The sequence below is a fragment of the Pagrus major genome, chromosome 22 (assembly GCF_040436345.1).
Source record: "Pagrus major chromosome 22, Pma_NU_1.0".
Lineage (NCBI taxonomy): Eukaryota > Metazoa > Chordata > Actinopteri > Spariformes > Sparidae > Pagrus > Pagrus major.
The window spans coordinates 24,114,930-24,130,763 of NC_133236.1; the positions used below are offsets into that span (position 1 = coordinate 24,114,930).

The following is a 15,834-nucleotide window of genomic DNA, read 5'->3' on the forward strand; positions in this document are numbered from 1 at the left end:
GGCTCGGTGATGATGGACACGTCTGCCTTGCGCCTCGGCCAGATTTTCGGTGTGTGGACTGTAGTGGAGATTTTTGGAGGCTGAGGGAGAGGGGACGTACGGTATTTTTGTGGAGGAGGACAGAGTGAGAGGCCACGTTTGGAAAAAGTTCCCCCACACGCATCGTTGGAAATCACAACAGGTAACGTTTAATCCTTACACCCCCCCCTCCTTTTAAATCACGTGATTTTGCGACTGCGGTCGGTTCGATGCTTTTTCGGATATTTTAGCGTTTATCTAATGTCGATAAATGCAGCTGTGGGTGCTCAACCTGCACCGACCGACACGGTAACGTTGAATGGGAGCAGCTTTTTTTTTTTTTTTTTTTTTGAAATGGTCACGCTTCCCTCTCAAATCCGTTATCTGGAGTTTTGAAGTCATACCTTCGGTGTAAAGCGGCGCTTCATGGCGCCTCTCTTCCTCCCCGGTATCCCTGTTATCATCACCTAGCTACACTACTCTCATGTCCCGCTGCGTCTCACACGGCTGCTAGCATCAAATGTCTCACGGGAACGCTTAGCATAGCCGAAACCAGCGTTTACTGACATGTTTTAAAAGTGTTTTATAAATGAAAAGACCCCGCTGAGTTACTGTTGCTGCTCTTATTTCCTGGTGTAGGTGAAGTCCACCGCTAACGGTTGAGTTCACGATGATTTAACGTTGGCGGTCGCTTCTTCTTCTCATGCTAACGTAACGTAACGTAACGTAACGTAACGTAACGCACCGTAACGTTACAGACTGTCCCGACATCCAGGTCGGTCGTGTTGCTTCTTTCTGCCACCGCGTTAACAAGTAGTACGAGCATCAATCTGTTGAAATCAACGACAGCGTTTCGTTTAAGCAGGTTTTAATGAGTAAATATAAGTGGAGGTGTAGCGGTGGTGTTCGTGGGTCGGTTCCCTGGTGCCTCCTCCGGCAGCAGCAGCAACACTGCAGCACGTTGTTTTACTAGTTTCAGGGGATTAGTTCAATGTGGTTTTATGCTGGCAAGGGATTTACAAGGATGTTTGGTTTGACTGCATTAAAAAAAAGCTGTGATATACTGGTGAAATAAAAGCATCCACCACAACAGTACTTTGTGAATATTGTGAGCCATTAGCAATCAGTCTGTTTCGTACTTTATCAATTATTTAAACGTAATTTGGTGAGGACCTCGCCCGTGTAAACTTTTGAGAGCCACAAACCAATGTTGTAAAGTATTTTTGCAGTCTGACCGTCATCCAGAAAAGACGCTTTTCAATCAGTAGATACGTGAAACAGAGAAAAGAAAGCAATTATTTCCATTTTGGGTTGTTTTCTAAAAAAGTTTTACTTTTCAGGTGCCTCAAATCATCAATGAAACTGTTTTTAAATTCTAGCGCCTGTTTCATTGTTGATTAATCTGTTGATCATTTTTCTTGATGAATCGAATTGTTGTGTGGTCTATAAAATGCCGGAAACAAGTGAGAAATGTCATTCAGTGTTTCATGAAGCCAAAATTGAAGTCCTCAAATGTCTTGTTTTCTCCACAACACAAAGATATTCAGCTTACTGTCATAGAGGGGTGAAGAAACTTGATGAATTGATGAATTTGTACTTTTTTCCCCTTAAAAAATGACTCAAACCAATGAATCGATTCTAAAAACAGTCACAACTAATCCATTCATAGCTGCAGCTTGAATGTGATCATGTAATTACGACACATTTTTGTGGTAAAGGATTGTTTTTAATGGCTCAAAGGTGGATTTTAAACCGTCAAAAGTCAGCATTTGCACCTGCATTTGACTGCTTTGTTTCTGTTCAGACGTGTCTTACTTTCTCATCGTGGTCTTACTACTATTAGAACTGTGTGTGCATTACTTTACATGTGTGTGTGTGTTTCCCACACTGAGCCTTACTAGAAGTCATGCTGTGTTTGACAGATGGCGAGGGTTCAGCTAGTTCACACACAGATAGTCATACAGAGAGGCCGACAAACTGACCGACAGACTAGACTGCGTATAGGCTGTGCTGACGTGTAAAAAGTCAGTGTCCACCGGCAAGCACATCTATTACATCAATCTAATTGAGTTTTGATAAATAAAACCAATGTCTGCAGACATCAGTCAGGCTTACTTGAGGTGGCTACTTCTCAAGCCTTTTCTGTTATATTTGGCTCTTTTTGAGCAAACATACTTGGCTTTATCAATATAACTAAGTGTGATGTGTGCTGCCTGCAACATTATCATAACTCAGAACAACACAGGCAGATGGTTAGAGTTGGATTTAAGGGTAATCATTAATAGCATAGCCCTAATATTAGTCTGCCTGTGTGTGTGTGTGTGTGTGTGTCTGTGTGTGGTTGTGTGTTGGGCCAACTACTCATCACCTTAATCAGCACTCCGCTTTGGTGCCTTCAGCTTTCTTGTATTCTCCTCTCCTCTGGGGGAAAGGAAAGGTAGGTTAGATAAAAATGGAGGACATCAGGGCAGGGACAATGTCATGGACTTTAGTGATGTTTGAGTATTTTGCATGTGGGCATCTAGGCTTTCTTTGCACGATTTAATCTCTCGTGATGGGCATGAACTAGACAACAGGCGGTTTTACATACATACATAAATAAATGTCATGCTAAATTCTCTATGTAAAGGTCTTTGTGTTTGTGAGTCCATCTCTATATCTGTTTGAAAATGGATGATAACACTATAATCTTTCTGCACAAACCTAAACCTCTCTAAGAGATGAGCGGAAACCCTGTGGAATTGAACATATTACATAACGGGGTCATCATGCATCCAGCCACACAGCCCTCCACCTCCATTAACGAGGGAACGATCCTCAGAGCTACCCACCTGATCATTTTTGTGGAGACTTCTGTTTCGTTGTTTATTAAAAATGCAATTACTACTTCATCTTACACAGACTTATTAAGATTTCTATCCAGGTCTTATGACATTAAATGTGTTCCTCACTGATCCGTTAGTGAGCAGAGAAAAGTAAACCAATGCAGTACAACAACATCACAGAACTGAAGATGCAGAAATCACCAGAGTAAATTTAACACCACTCTTTAAATAGTCTTAGCAGCTATCAAACATCACATGCTTCACATTGGTATTATTTTCTGCAGTGCTATTGTGTGGTATTGTGTTACAGGTCTTCAGGTCATTTAGTATAGCAGCACATGAAGGTGCACTTGCAGTCAAGTACGAGAAAATCCACTTCGGTTTGGGTTAAAGATTTCATGATACATAGAGAACGTGTATTGGAACATTTACTACTCAACATAAAGTCTTTGTCTGGCAGTCTGTAAGGGAAATCATCGGGGCAATGTTCATTCTCAGACTCTCAGGATGTGTAGAACAGTGGCGGCTCTGTCAAACCCACTAATGAGAGAAGCCCTAATTGGTTGTTCTGGTGGGAGAATCTGCTCATTAAACGTAGCTGGAACTAGCTCTGGGTTAGCTAGAAGGCGAGCAATATATTTTTTTAATTTGCTCTCAATATCATAATATTTTAGAACTTGTAATTGTTTTTAATGTGTCATCACTGCTGCGTTAGTTAACAAGAAAACTACAAATGCATGTACTCCACTCTGCTTGTACTTGCTTCCACTCTTGTCTCCTTTTGAGGGGTAGAAAGCCAAGTTTAAAAATAGGAAAATGGGAAACCAGAGATGGAGTGACAAAAGGAGAAAGGAAGGGATACAGAAGCGAGCAGAGAGGAAGAGAGGCTGGCTGAGAGCGACAGAGAGAGTGAGAAATATTGCTTAACCATTCGGAAAGGCTATGGGAACATCCCTTGTGTGTGTGTGTGTGTGTGTGTGTGTGTGTGTGTGTGTGTGTGTGTGTGTGTGTGTGTGTGTGTGTGTGTGTGTGTGTGTGTGTGTGTGTGTGTGTGTGTGTTTTCATCCAGACCCTGTCGGTTCAACAGAAGCAAAACACGTCACATCAACTCAGGCACATACATATATAGCCCTACTGTCCAACATCGGATTGAATGACAAGTACTGATTGTGTTTTTAAGAAAAGAAAACTTTATTCTCCTTTAAGGTGTCACAGACACTTCTCTTTGAATAATAATAAACAAAAAATCAAAATGGCAACATTCCCAGTTGGTTACAGTGTGGATTAGTGCATTATATCGCCCTCTTCTAGTCTGTCAAAGTGGTTTAATTCTGTAAATCCAAATCACAATTGAAGGCTTTCATCTCCTCCAGGATTGTAGTGACACTGGGACAGTCACAACAATTACTAAGGTGGACGTATCCTACAGTGTAGCAGTCAGCCGTGACCGGCAGAGTATTAGCCTCTAGCTTTCAGAGGTGCTTGGCCAGCAGGCACCGCGGGACTCGCATTCACGCAGAGAAGATCAGAGAGGCATGGATGAATGGAAACTGTAATGCAATGTTCAGCTTATTACAGAGACAGTGAGGGAGGGGAGGGACGGAGGGAGGGAGGGATGGAAGGAGGGCGGGTGAGAGGGTGAGGTAGAGAGAGTGAAAGGGGGATAGAGATGTAGAGGAGGTGTGTGATGGACAAAAAGGGAGAGGGAGGTAAGAGGGCCAGGGTAAAGAGTAGAATAGAAAAAGGCTGTCTTTGTAATAGCATCTAAGTATTGGTCTGATCTTAATTGCATTGAATCAACAAGCTTAATAGAAACAATAAGAATAGAGTTATTAGATTAGTAGAGTCATGTTGTTTTGTTAAATAAGAGGGTCCATTAGAGGAGAAAAGAAAATCCTTGTGTTGAAGGGGAACATTTTACATCACAGAGGGAGAAAGAGAGGGCAAACTGCCTTCCCCAGCAAGTGTCCAGCTCTGAAAGAAGCGATAGAATAAAAAACAAGAGAGAGAGCGTGGGCCTGTGGCTTTGGCAGAGGTCCAGACATAGTTAAAAACAGATTAATCAGCATAGGGTCACATTCTCACAGAGAGAGGCTGAACAGAGCATGGAAGGACGGGGCAGAGCCTTCATCTTTTTAAAATGCCACATCTTAGGGAGCAGCACGAGGAAATGTTGGCTCTGAGGTTTATATGAGCAGAAAAATGGATAATGTTGTGCTGTAAATACTGATATTTGATCTAAACATCCTTTATAGTGGGGTGACAAATCATTGGCACAAGTTCAGAATGTCAAGCAAACCAGGAGAGATGAAAGGGTTGTTTCCATGTGATCAACAAGTGTCATTTTCTCTTAGCGATCATGTGGGTCATGATCCCTTAAGCATCTTTGCGAGAGAAAAAAAAAATACTCTAAGGGTAAGGGTTTCACTAAGGGTATCAGCTAAAAGTTATTTTCATTATCGGTTAATCCTCAGATCATTTTAATTAATTTTATCATTTTGCCTATGGAAAAATGCCCATTATGAATTTCAGAAACACAACCTGAAGTATTTTTCGAGATTGTTTTAATATGAGCAACAATCCTAAGGTTTCTAGTTTGTGTCTACATTATTCATGGTGAATTGTGCCTTTTAGTCTGCCGTCAGATGGCATCTGGTAAAACAAAAGATTTTCTTAATTTTATTAGGTCATTCATTCTTTCACTGATTGATTGATGGATTAGGTCATTCATCATTTAATTATTTTAACCATTCATTAAATTTCGTCATTCATCATGTTTTGACCGTTCATTCATTGGCTGACAATAAAAGAGTCAGGGAAGTGCTTGAGAAGAGAAGAGAGGAGGGGTGAGAGCACAGGAGTTGGGCTACCAGGGCCGAGCGATAAAGAGGAAGGGATGAGGGGAGGAAAAGGAAGTGAGAGGAGAGGAGTGTCTGGGGCAAGAGGGTTTAGTGGGAGTGCAGACCAGCTAACTTGTTCTCATTAGCAGCCTTTTGGGAATCTCTGAAGTTTGTGAAACATTTTGGAAAGAGTGTAAAGAACCCAGTGAACTGTGTTTGTGTGTGTGGAGGAGGTTCAGACAGACAGAAAGCACGGGCATTAACACTGTTTCCCACAGGTCACAAATATTCATTGGTGAGCGGGTGGGCTGAGACAAGGGAGGTCCAAGGGATGAAGACATCTTTGTTGTACATCTAAAAGATATTTGATTTTATGATAGATGGTTCAGGAGTTTTGGCCCGTTTGATCATTTCAAACTGACTGAATAAAGAAACCCACAATAAAAATACCTATTAAGTTACAGAAGTTAGTTGAACAGAAGCTAACTAGGAGAAATGGTGGTACTTTGGCTCTCTATGTGCCTGTTCAGCATGTAATGGTGTAGCTGATGTGTGAGGAAAAAGTCAAAAAACTGTGGGAGTTTCTATTCTGATCAGTCAGAGAGCACAAATGTTCAGGGACGGAGATACTTAACATGATTGTACGGATGTTTTGCACTCTGGTCCTTTCCTGTTTTTATGGTGACAGGTTCCTAATAAGAGAGAGACAGATATTGACACGCATGCGTGGATAAAAATGAGATTCAAAGATAAAGATGGACGGATGGGAGATTAACCGAGTGAAACAGGAGAAGAGTTTGAAGTTGCCCCCTTCATCATGCTTCCTGTTTCCTGGTTAGGGGCCGGAGGTCACTGGTCTGGGATTAACAGATACCAGCCGCTTGAATCATCTGTCTGGTCATCTCACTGACCTGACGCCAGTGAAGAGGCGGTTGCTGCAACATATTTCACATGATGATGTGTGTCTCCGGACATTAGAGGCAACATGTCCTCGCAGTGATTGAGAAAACAGGATGATGTTCTGAAAATGAGGACATCTTATGGCGTTCACAAGGGGAATGTCTAATTTTAGAGTTAAGGTTTAAGGGTTAGTAGTTAGAAAATGGATTGCAGGCAGCTGTGAGTTGGTGTGTGTCGGACTTTCCCTATTGCATCATTGCAGTGTTACTGGCCGCACTTTCAACATGACATGATATTTGCTGATGCAGCTATAGATTGTATAGGTGCATGTCCACACCTAACACATATTCAAGCAATTACATGTTCACAGCCTTAAAAGCAGCGCTCAAGCCTAACTCTACCAGGAGAGATAGAAATGTGTTGGGGACAAACAGATATCATCTTCAGGAGGGATTTGTGTATGTATTTATGTTTTTCATTTTCTGAGCGATACTGTAGTTATACAAACTGAACCGAGCGTTACCAGAGCATATGTTTCATGCTGTTACTGTAGTTGATATCATTGGTTGGCTACCAGGCAGGAGACCTATGAAAAATATGATGCATTAAAACTGAAAGGACGTAGGGAACTTCCTAGTCAACAGGGGTTACACTGTAAAATAGTAAAGCTAGTGAGCTGTTAGCAGCCGGTGGGCAGCAGACTGTGTGTGTGTTTGATTAACGGGACTAACAGCTAACAGGGCTAAACACAGCTGGGCTGAGAGTTTACTTTAAAACATTTAAACATTACGAACGGAATGTGAAGAAATATCAGTTTTGACATTATGACAAAGATGCCCATGTATTGTGTTGCAGAGACATCTACTGAAGTTAGCATGTTAACCAGCTAGTCCTCCAATTCTCACATGTACCTTTTTTAGGTACTTTATCTGAAAACATACAACATTGGACATACTTTGCCCTTGTACTTACACTAATACTTGTGATGTACTCTGAATTAATGTGAAGTGAACATAAGATGCGATAGAGAGTTCTCCCTGAGGCTTGTCGGTTCAAACATTCTTTCATTGTTGGATGTTGCATCAAATTGCAACACGTGATAGCTGTAATAATGAGCCTCGATGCTCATGAAGTCATTTGTTTTGCCAAAGCACCTGTTGTCACCGCCCTCTATGGGATGTACGTCGCCATAGTAACACCACACCCACTTCTACCCTGGGGAGAGAGTACGTTGAGCTGTGTGCATGCTCCCCATGAGTTTCGTTGTCTTCTCTTTCGCTCACCCGCTCTTCCTCTCCTCCCAGCTAATGCCTGCTCTCTCCCTCTCTCCTTTTCGGTCTTTTTAGTTGCCTCACACACACACTCATAGCAAACTGTATCTCATGTGCACTCGTGTGACCCACCCATACTTTCACTCTTTGTCTCTCTCTCTCTCTCTCACACACACACGCACACACACAGTCGCTCACACATTCACACAGACAGGGCACTCGCGCCTGACTGCTTTAATCGCTGAATAGGGGAGTTTAGCAGCTAACAATAGTAGTTATGAGCTGACCCATTATTCTCACACACAGAGAAAGAGAGAGACTTATAATGCTCGGACATAGGATTCATGATACATTTGTTTTCTTACATCAACATTTTTTGTTCCATTTTCTCTCTACTTTAACCATCCATCCAATTCTCACAAGTGTGTTTCACATTTCTTACCAATAATGCAAAATTAAATTTAATGTTGTCTAGTCGACATATGCCACCTGTTAGCGTAATGATTAAACAAAATAAACTCAACAATATCTCAAGAAAGGAAATACTCTTAATTCTATATTCCTTACTAAACAGAAAAATACAAGCTAACAGTAGCTAGTAACAGTCAAGGATAGCTGACGGAGCGCAGCAGTCGTCGTCTTTGTTGTTGTATCACTCGGGTGATATTCTGTCCCTACGTTTTCAGACCATCAAATTCTGGCCATATTTTATAAATTACACCCCTCAAAGTATGTGACATTGATCCCACAGAAAATCACCCTGAATCTTGAGGCTACAAGACGTCTCCGTTTCTTCTCTACCTGTTAGTCGTTATTCCTTATTATTCTGTTAATTTGCAGTCTAATAATACCAATTAGGCTTATTAGCTTTTTGTGACACCAAGGAACATAAATTCACATCAGAAGCATAAACTGTATAAACTTTTCTGAGTCACTGGAGTTTGAGTTCCCCTCGTGGGTCTTGATGATTCAGGATGACAATCACCAAAATTGTCCAATCAACAAGTTACCTGTCAGTCTGTATGACTTCATGTTTTCTCCTTTTAGTTTCTTTGTGAAATGTGAACAGGAACCGGACCTGAACTAAAATGCATTAGTTATCTTTTTTTCCGCTTGTTCTAGACCAAATGAAGCGCGCTCCATGTAACTCTGAGTAAAATGGCAATAAAGTGTATTATCAGAGCTTAGTGGAAGAGGACATGCTTTATTATAGTTAAATGAGGCAGAACCTGCAGTATTATTACTTAGAGCAGCAATGAACCGAAAAGAGTGTGTTGGCGTCGTTGAAGAGTAAAACTTGCTGATTTTACTGCCGTATAGTTTTGCAGCTGACAATAGCAGTTATGAGCTGACAGTAATGATATGGTAACAAAAGTAATGACACAGTATGGGTCATTTAAACATACCTCGTGAGCTGACCATTCATTTGCTAAGCTCAAACTGAAGGCAGCAAAGAGACAATGGAGAATTTGTGCCCTTGCATTTGTTCTTTGAGAGCAGTGACGTGTTTATCAGGTGCAGCTGGGAGGAGAAGGGACGGGCAGAGACGGAGAGTAAGATGAAGGGATGAATGGATAGACAGACAGATAGACACACAAACACACACCGGGATTATCCTTTGTGTAATCCTCAGTTTGAGGGTCAGAGTGCAGTGTAAAGGGACGGGCATGTTCCGAATTTTCACACCAGCAAGCCCCTGTGTGTGAATGTGTGTTTGTCTATGAGTGATTGACAACGCAAGCCCATAGCTAGTGGATCAGTGAGTGTGTGTTCACATATGTTTTGAAATCTGTTAATGTGTGTGTGCCTCTGTGTGTGTATATCTGTGTATTGGCATATTTGTGTGTGTGTGTGTGTATGCATGTGTCATTGCGTGACAGATGGACAGATCGTACAAGAGAACAGCACAGATTAGGATTCTGCACTCTTCTGTGCATGTGTGTGGTTATTTCAATACAAAACTGGGGCTCAGTAACTGTCAGCTGGAGTAGTTTGAAAAGCTGTTAGCTTGTTGCGTCAGTGATCAGCATTTCGGGATGTCCCAGTGCGATCTGCTTGATTGGATTTTTTTAATTCATTAGTCTCAGCTGAACCGTGGCCAATCGATTTTCAATGCTTTCGTTTATAGGAGTCCAGTGAACTTTGGGTACGTCAGCTGTCAGAAACGATCTTTGTAGCTTAATTAAGACACTAACACATATCCACACTGACAGCAAGCAATGCTGCTGTGGGGATGAAAGGGTTGTTTATTTCAACATGTTTTACAGGCAGACTACAGCCTAAATTATTGCCGTTGTTGGTTGTTAACTGATTGAAGTTAAATACAGTTGGCAGTTTTTGGGGTCCCTTTTGTGACGAGCACAGTTTAAAATATTTGTGCTGTATTTTAAGTTACTCTAGGGATGGTAGAGTTGGTCTGTTGGCTGGCCCACCAGTTTGGTCTAGATTGAAGTATTACAGAAACTATTTGATGGGGTGCCATGAATTTTTTTTTACAAATGTTCTAGGTCCCCAGATGATTAATCTTACTGACTCTGGTAATCTCTAACTTTTCATCCTGTAACCTCAGCAGGCCCAGTGTTCAAATATTGAGTTAATTATTTCAACATCCACTGGATGGACTAGCAGAAAACTTTCCAGACAACAAATTTTAATTCCATCCCCTTTTTTCCTCTAGAGCGAGGTTGACATTTCTGTTTTTTAGAAAAATGTCTCACCACCAAATAGTTGGATTGCCATGACAGATTCACGTCCCCATCAGGATGGATAACTGTTCATTTCATGATCATTTTTCCAGTAGTTTGGTTTCTGACCAAATGCGCTCAAAACTGCAGACAGCATCAGCTGTAATAGGCTGTGTTTTAAGTAACACGCTAAACTAAGATGGTAACAGATGCTGCGTAAGTATTATTTGTTCAACCTTACAGAGCTAGTATGGCTGCAGACTCCATAGAAACACTATAGGGCACTATATTAAACACTCAAAGTGTGTTTTGAATCATTTCACTCATGATTCAGTTTTTTTTTTTCAGTGCTGAAGGCTATGCTATTGTTAGACTATCGCATCTGGAGTTTTGAAGATCAGCAGATGATTGGTTTTAGGTTAAAAGTTTTTTTTTGTTTTTTATTACAACAGCTTGATTCACCATTGAGTTAGTGTAACCAACGATAGATAGAAATTCAATTTGTTACAAAGTTTGATTTAGAATCGAAGTTGCAACACGCCTTTGAAACACCAAAGGAAACAATGAAAAGCTATGACTTTATTAATGTAGAGCTGTCTTTTATATCTTGACACAATTGCGTAGTGTCAAAATTGTAAGTAATAGTCCAATATTGCGATCAATATTGGGACCGGTCATTTCAACTTGAGCAGTACACCCATATTCAATCAGCATTTCTAATGAATCAACATAGGCAGTGTTGCGTGGGTGTGTCTGTGTGTGACATGAGGTTGAAACCAGCTGGTACTGACAGCTAATACACTGAATCCTCACTGCTCAGCACCCCTGCACACATACTACATGCAAATAAACACACACATCCCTGGATTAGATGTGGTAAGTTATGATATAAAAACACCTGTTACTAATTTCATACACAGGCTGGTTATCCTGTTTCCAGATCTCTGAATCACTGCCCACATCTCAGATCTCATCAGGCCACTCAGAGGGTTGTGTTTCTCTCATCAGTGGCTGTTTCCTCTTTAGGAAAAACAACCAAGCCAATCAGAGCCTTTTTAGGTGGGACTGAGCTGAGGTTGGAAATTACATCCAACTGCCCCAAAGCCAGACTCTAAACATGTCGATTTCTTTGCTGTTCTCAGCCCATTGGCTTTGAAAACAGTTAGTCAATTTGCCCCTCTGGTACTTTGTGAAGTGGGTTGCAATGATTATACTGCAGTTGTTTGCCCCTTGATGGTTGCCTTGATGGTTTGGTTCGATGATTGTGTACCTTGAATTTCTCTGAGAATTACTGTAAATAGCTCTGCACAGCACAGGAGTGTTACTAGCAGCAGCTCACACATTGTCTAGTTTTACGGAAAAAGGACATGGACCAGATGGATACAAGAATCGTGATATCATTTTATAGGGCTGCTGTAAGCCAGTGGGTGTGGTCCATCAGCAAGGATGAGAGCAGGGAGGGGAGAGTAGCTCTTACAGTTCCTGTAGGTCCGGCATGTAATATGTGCTGTAAATCTGATGTGCTTTGAAATGGGTTTATGCACGGTAATAATCTCCATTGTCACTTCTACGCTCATCCACTAATCTGTATTTTTGCTGTGGTAATCTCTTGTCTCCATGGGGATTTATAGTTGTAGTCCATGAATGTCGTTGCCATGGAAACCAGTTCCTCCCCTCTCTGCCCCCAGTCTGCCCCTAGAAGCGTGGGGGGAGGGCGGGTATGTATATGTTTTCTTTTTATTAGACTGAGAGTTGTCACATCCGCTTTATCAGATAGTAAAAAAACAACAATGTAAAAACCATTGAAGCCAGTGAGTCAACCCTGGCTTTTCTCTCCGTTTCTTGACTTTTTACACTCATTCCTGCGTCTGTCTCGCATAACATTTTATCTCTCGGCCACAGGCCAGGTCAGGAAGTTGTTGTTGCTATGACGACAACCCTAAAACCAAGACAGACGGCAATAAAGTTGTAAGTGGAAGTGCTGTAAGGTTTGCACTTGTGTGGCTGCAATATGGTGTTTGTGTGGGGTAAAAACAGCAGCACTGTTTTGTGGAAATGAGGATATGGTCACATTCAGGGAATCTGATGAGTAAAAGGGTGTACAAAAGTCAACAGTACTCTCACTGCAGGGATTTTAAGCCAGAATAGAAAAATCTGTTGGGTGGAGTGTCTTCCTTGGCGTTATTGTCTGAGGGATCGCTGTTTATTTATTTAGTAATATTTTCTTTCCTTAGAATGTAATATGAATCTCCATCTCGGTCTCTCTTCCTTCAGCACTCCCTTCGCCTCTGCTCCTCACTTTCACACACTCTTCTTCACCATCTCCACCCCCCATCCACTCCGTTCTCTCTCATTTTCTGCCCTTGTTTCTCCGAGCGATAGTCTCAAGGGAAGCGGGCGCAGTGCTCTGAGGGAGAGAGGAGAGGATGGAGGAGAGAAAATGGCAATGACAGTTTTGTAGGGCAGGCTTTTGCTAAGAGGTGGACGAACGAAAGTGAAGGAAAAGAAGGCAAGCAGAAAGATAAAAGGCAAAAAGAAAGTTAGAACTAAGAAGTAAAGAGAAGAGACAAAAGGACCTTTCCTTTACAGGGGAAGAGAAAGCAACTGAAGCAACGATAGGTAAGATATTTAGTTGTGTCTGTCTGTTTATTTAACCATTCATTTGGAAAGCAGAAACTGACACAACAGGTGTTGGAAGGATGATTTAGCATCTTGCGTAGTGCAGCAGTAAAGCCTGAAAGAGCTATCAACTGAGGCAAAGGTTAAAGGGTCCTTGCAGTGTCATTGCCAGTGCCTGTTTAAGTTAATTTTTCGTCTTTGCTGTGACGGTAATGTTCAACAGCTGTTCATTGAATACTTACACTCAGTGGAATATTTGTCAAGAAAACATCATATTCTAATCTGATCGACTCAAGCAAATAATAAGATTAAAAAATACTTACTGAAACTAACTAAATACTGATAAGCTGCTTTTAACAGCAAGCAGCCAGAAAGTATATAAGCTTTTAGATAATGACAACATAAGGAAGTATGTGTATTAGTCTCTGAGTGAGTGTTAGAGAGGAACAGTTGAATCAGAAAAAAGCACAAAAACAGACATACCTCGTCTAATTGAACTGGCAAGACTAGCTGTGTGTCTAAGTTTGCGTTTATCGTTTGCCTACTTGGACAACTGGGTTACTTGATCGCTGCTAATTGCCTTTAAACTGGTCAGATAAATCGTCCCAACAACAAACGAGTTGGACAGTATTCGCCTCTATACAAAGTCTTCATTAGGAGAAGCTTTCTTGATCAAACAACCAGAAACAGAACGTCTGAAAGTAGTTCAACCTCTTTCATACAGGAGATGTATTCATGACGCGGGCGTGCTTAAAGCAACCCACATTTGACCCCATTTATATGAAACTGCTGTCACAGCTCAATCATATATAAGAATACTAAACTGTGATGATTAACACTAACTGTTGTTACATGGACAATATTAGTAATACCTGATTGAAGTCATTCTGATCAGATATTCCAACAAAACTGTTGACATGCAAGCAAAATAAAGTTGAGTCTAAATTCGGCATAAGTCATTTTGACAAACCGACAATTATATGAACAAAAATGTAACTTTTATAAGCAGCTTACTTGCTGGAGCCTTATGCTCACTCTGTTGGGTGAAAATGATAGTGGAACCACGACAAACCTTTTCTTAGCGTTGATATTTTGTTGTTGTAAGCGATATGATGCCTTACTTATGTACAACTCTAGGTGACTAGTAAAAGATCTAACAAGGGTGTAAAAATAATTCCAACTAGAGAGAAATGACCAGATTAAGTGCTTAATAGGCAATAATATTTTCCTTATTGATTGGAGTATCAAAGGCTAACACAACCGCTCGTAACCTGACCCTCTGATCAAGTCATTTTCTTCCAATTGAGGTGGTTACGTGAGACAATATTGTTCTGAGTATTAAGGAAACAATAGTGTCCATATAAATGCAACTACATTAGATGCTATACAGATGACTTTACTGCCGTAAAACATTGTGTGTGTACATGCGTGTATATGAACAGGGGCTGTAATACTGCTATTGTTTATATGGACTGTGGGAAGAAGAGAGACAGAGGAGGGGTTTAGGGGGAGATGATGCGAGCAGACGATTGGAGGGGATTGAAAGGGGGCCCGGAAGAAAGGGATTCAGAGAGGGGAGAGAGAGATGAGTGTAGAGATTTAGTGAAAAAGGGAAAAGAGGCACCCTGGGCTGTAGAATAGAAGAGAAAGATGGATAGAACGAGATGGAGAGTGAGGAGGGAGTGAGTTAGAAAACTGTGAGGGAGGTAGAACAAGGTTCCCGGTGTTTAACAGTTGTAGAGAGAGAGGGGCTGGTTTAAAGCGGGCCTAAGCGGCCGTGACGAACATCTTGCAAAAAGCTGCAGTCTGATGCCAACTCACACAAACGCACACATGCATACACTGCTAGTTAGTTCATTGAGAAATGCAGTGTCTGCAGTGTCTCTACTTTAGGGTTAGAATGAGGGAGAAGCAAATTGGGCAAATCCTCATAAAAAGGGACAATAATATGCTCAAATTGATTTAAAATGTATTTGGGTCTTGGACCTCCACAGATGGCAGCCTGCACACTTCAAGCATTTCACTAATCCCCCTTTCTTGCACATTTAAAACCCTGTGCAACGGTGTCATCATGGCCACATGGTCACCATGACCATGCTTGTTATTCTCAGGAAATGAAATAGCTTTTCTTCCATTTGTAGCAAAAATAATGTGGCTGTTTCTCTTTGAAAACTGCTTGTTCTGTTGACTTAAACTGAAATGTATGTGGTCATTTATCTAAATAATGCTCCACATTTTTGCAAATGGCACTCTCTATTGCTCGTAATAACCGCCGGAGATGTTTATTTTTTTCTATTTTTAGTCTTTTTCCAGACTAAGCATTCCAGCCATTAGCGTCATCAGCATTTTTACATGCTCTAACTGACAACGATAACAAGCTGATATTTAGCAGGTATAATTTAAACATGCTAAGCTTTGCACACACACAATGCTGTTAAAGCTGGGAATGTCATTATGGTATTTGGTATTCGGTCATGTAGGGATCATAAGGAATCACCAAGTTATTACAATTCATCCCCAGGGTAACACAAGTGACTGTTGCATTTATTTTATTTTAATCTATCCACCCTGCTGTTGAGATATTTCATTCTGAACCAAAGTGGTAGACTGAAGCGCAAACGAACAGCATGGCTAAAAATATATTTCTGCCCTGATTTTTAAGATTTCCATCTTTGAT

The 15,834-nt window shown here is 41.1% G+C and overlaps 1 protein-coding gene across 4 annotated transcripts in view; it reads left to right on the forward strand.

Annotated features, from left to right (window-relative positions):
- The first annotated feature begins 39 nt into the window (after positions 1-39).
- epb41l2 (erythrocyte membrane protein band 4.1 like 2) overlaps positions 40-15,834 on the forward strand; it is a 49,577-nt gene continuing 33,782 nt past the window's right edge. For 3 of the 4 annotated variants that reach the window (XM_073492692.1, XM_073492694.1, XM_073492695.1), the window contains exon 1: positions 101-181. The gene's annotated coding sequence lies outside the window, so the exon portion shown is untranslated. Of the gene's footprint in view, positions 182-15,834 lie in introns of all 4 variants that reach the window. The other variant, XM_073492693.1, reaches the window with a different exon arrangement.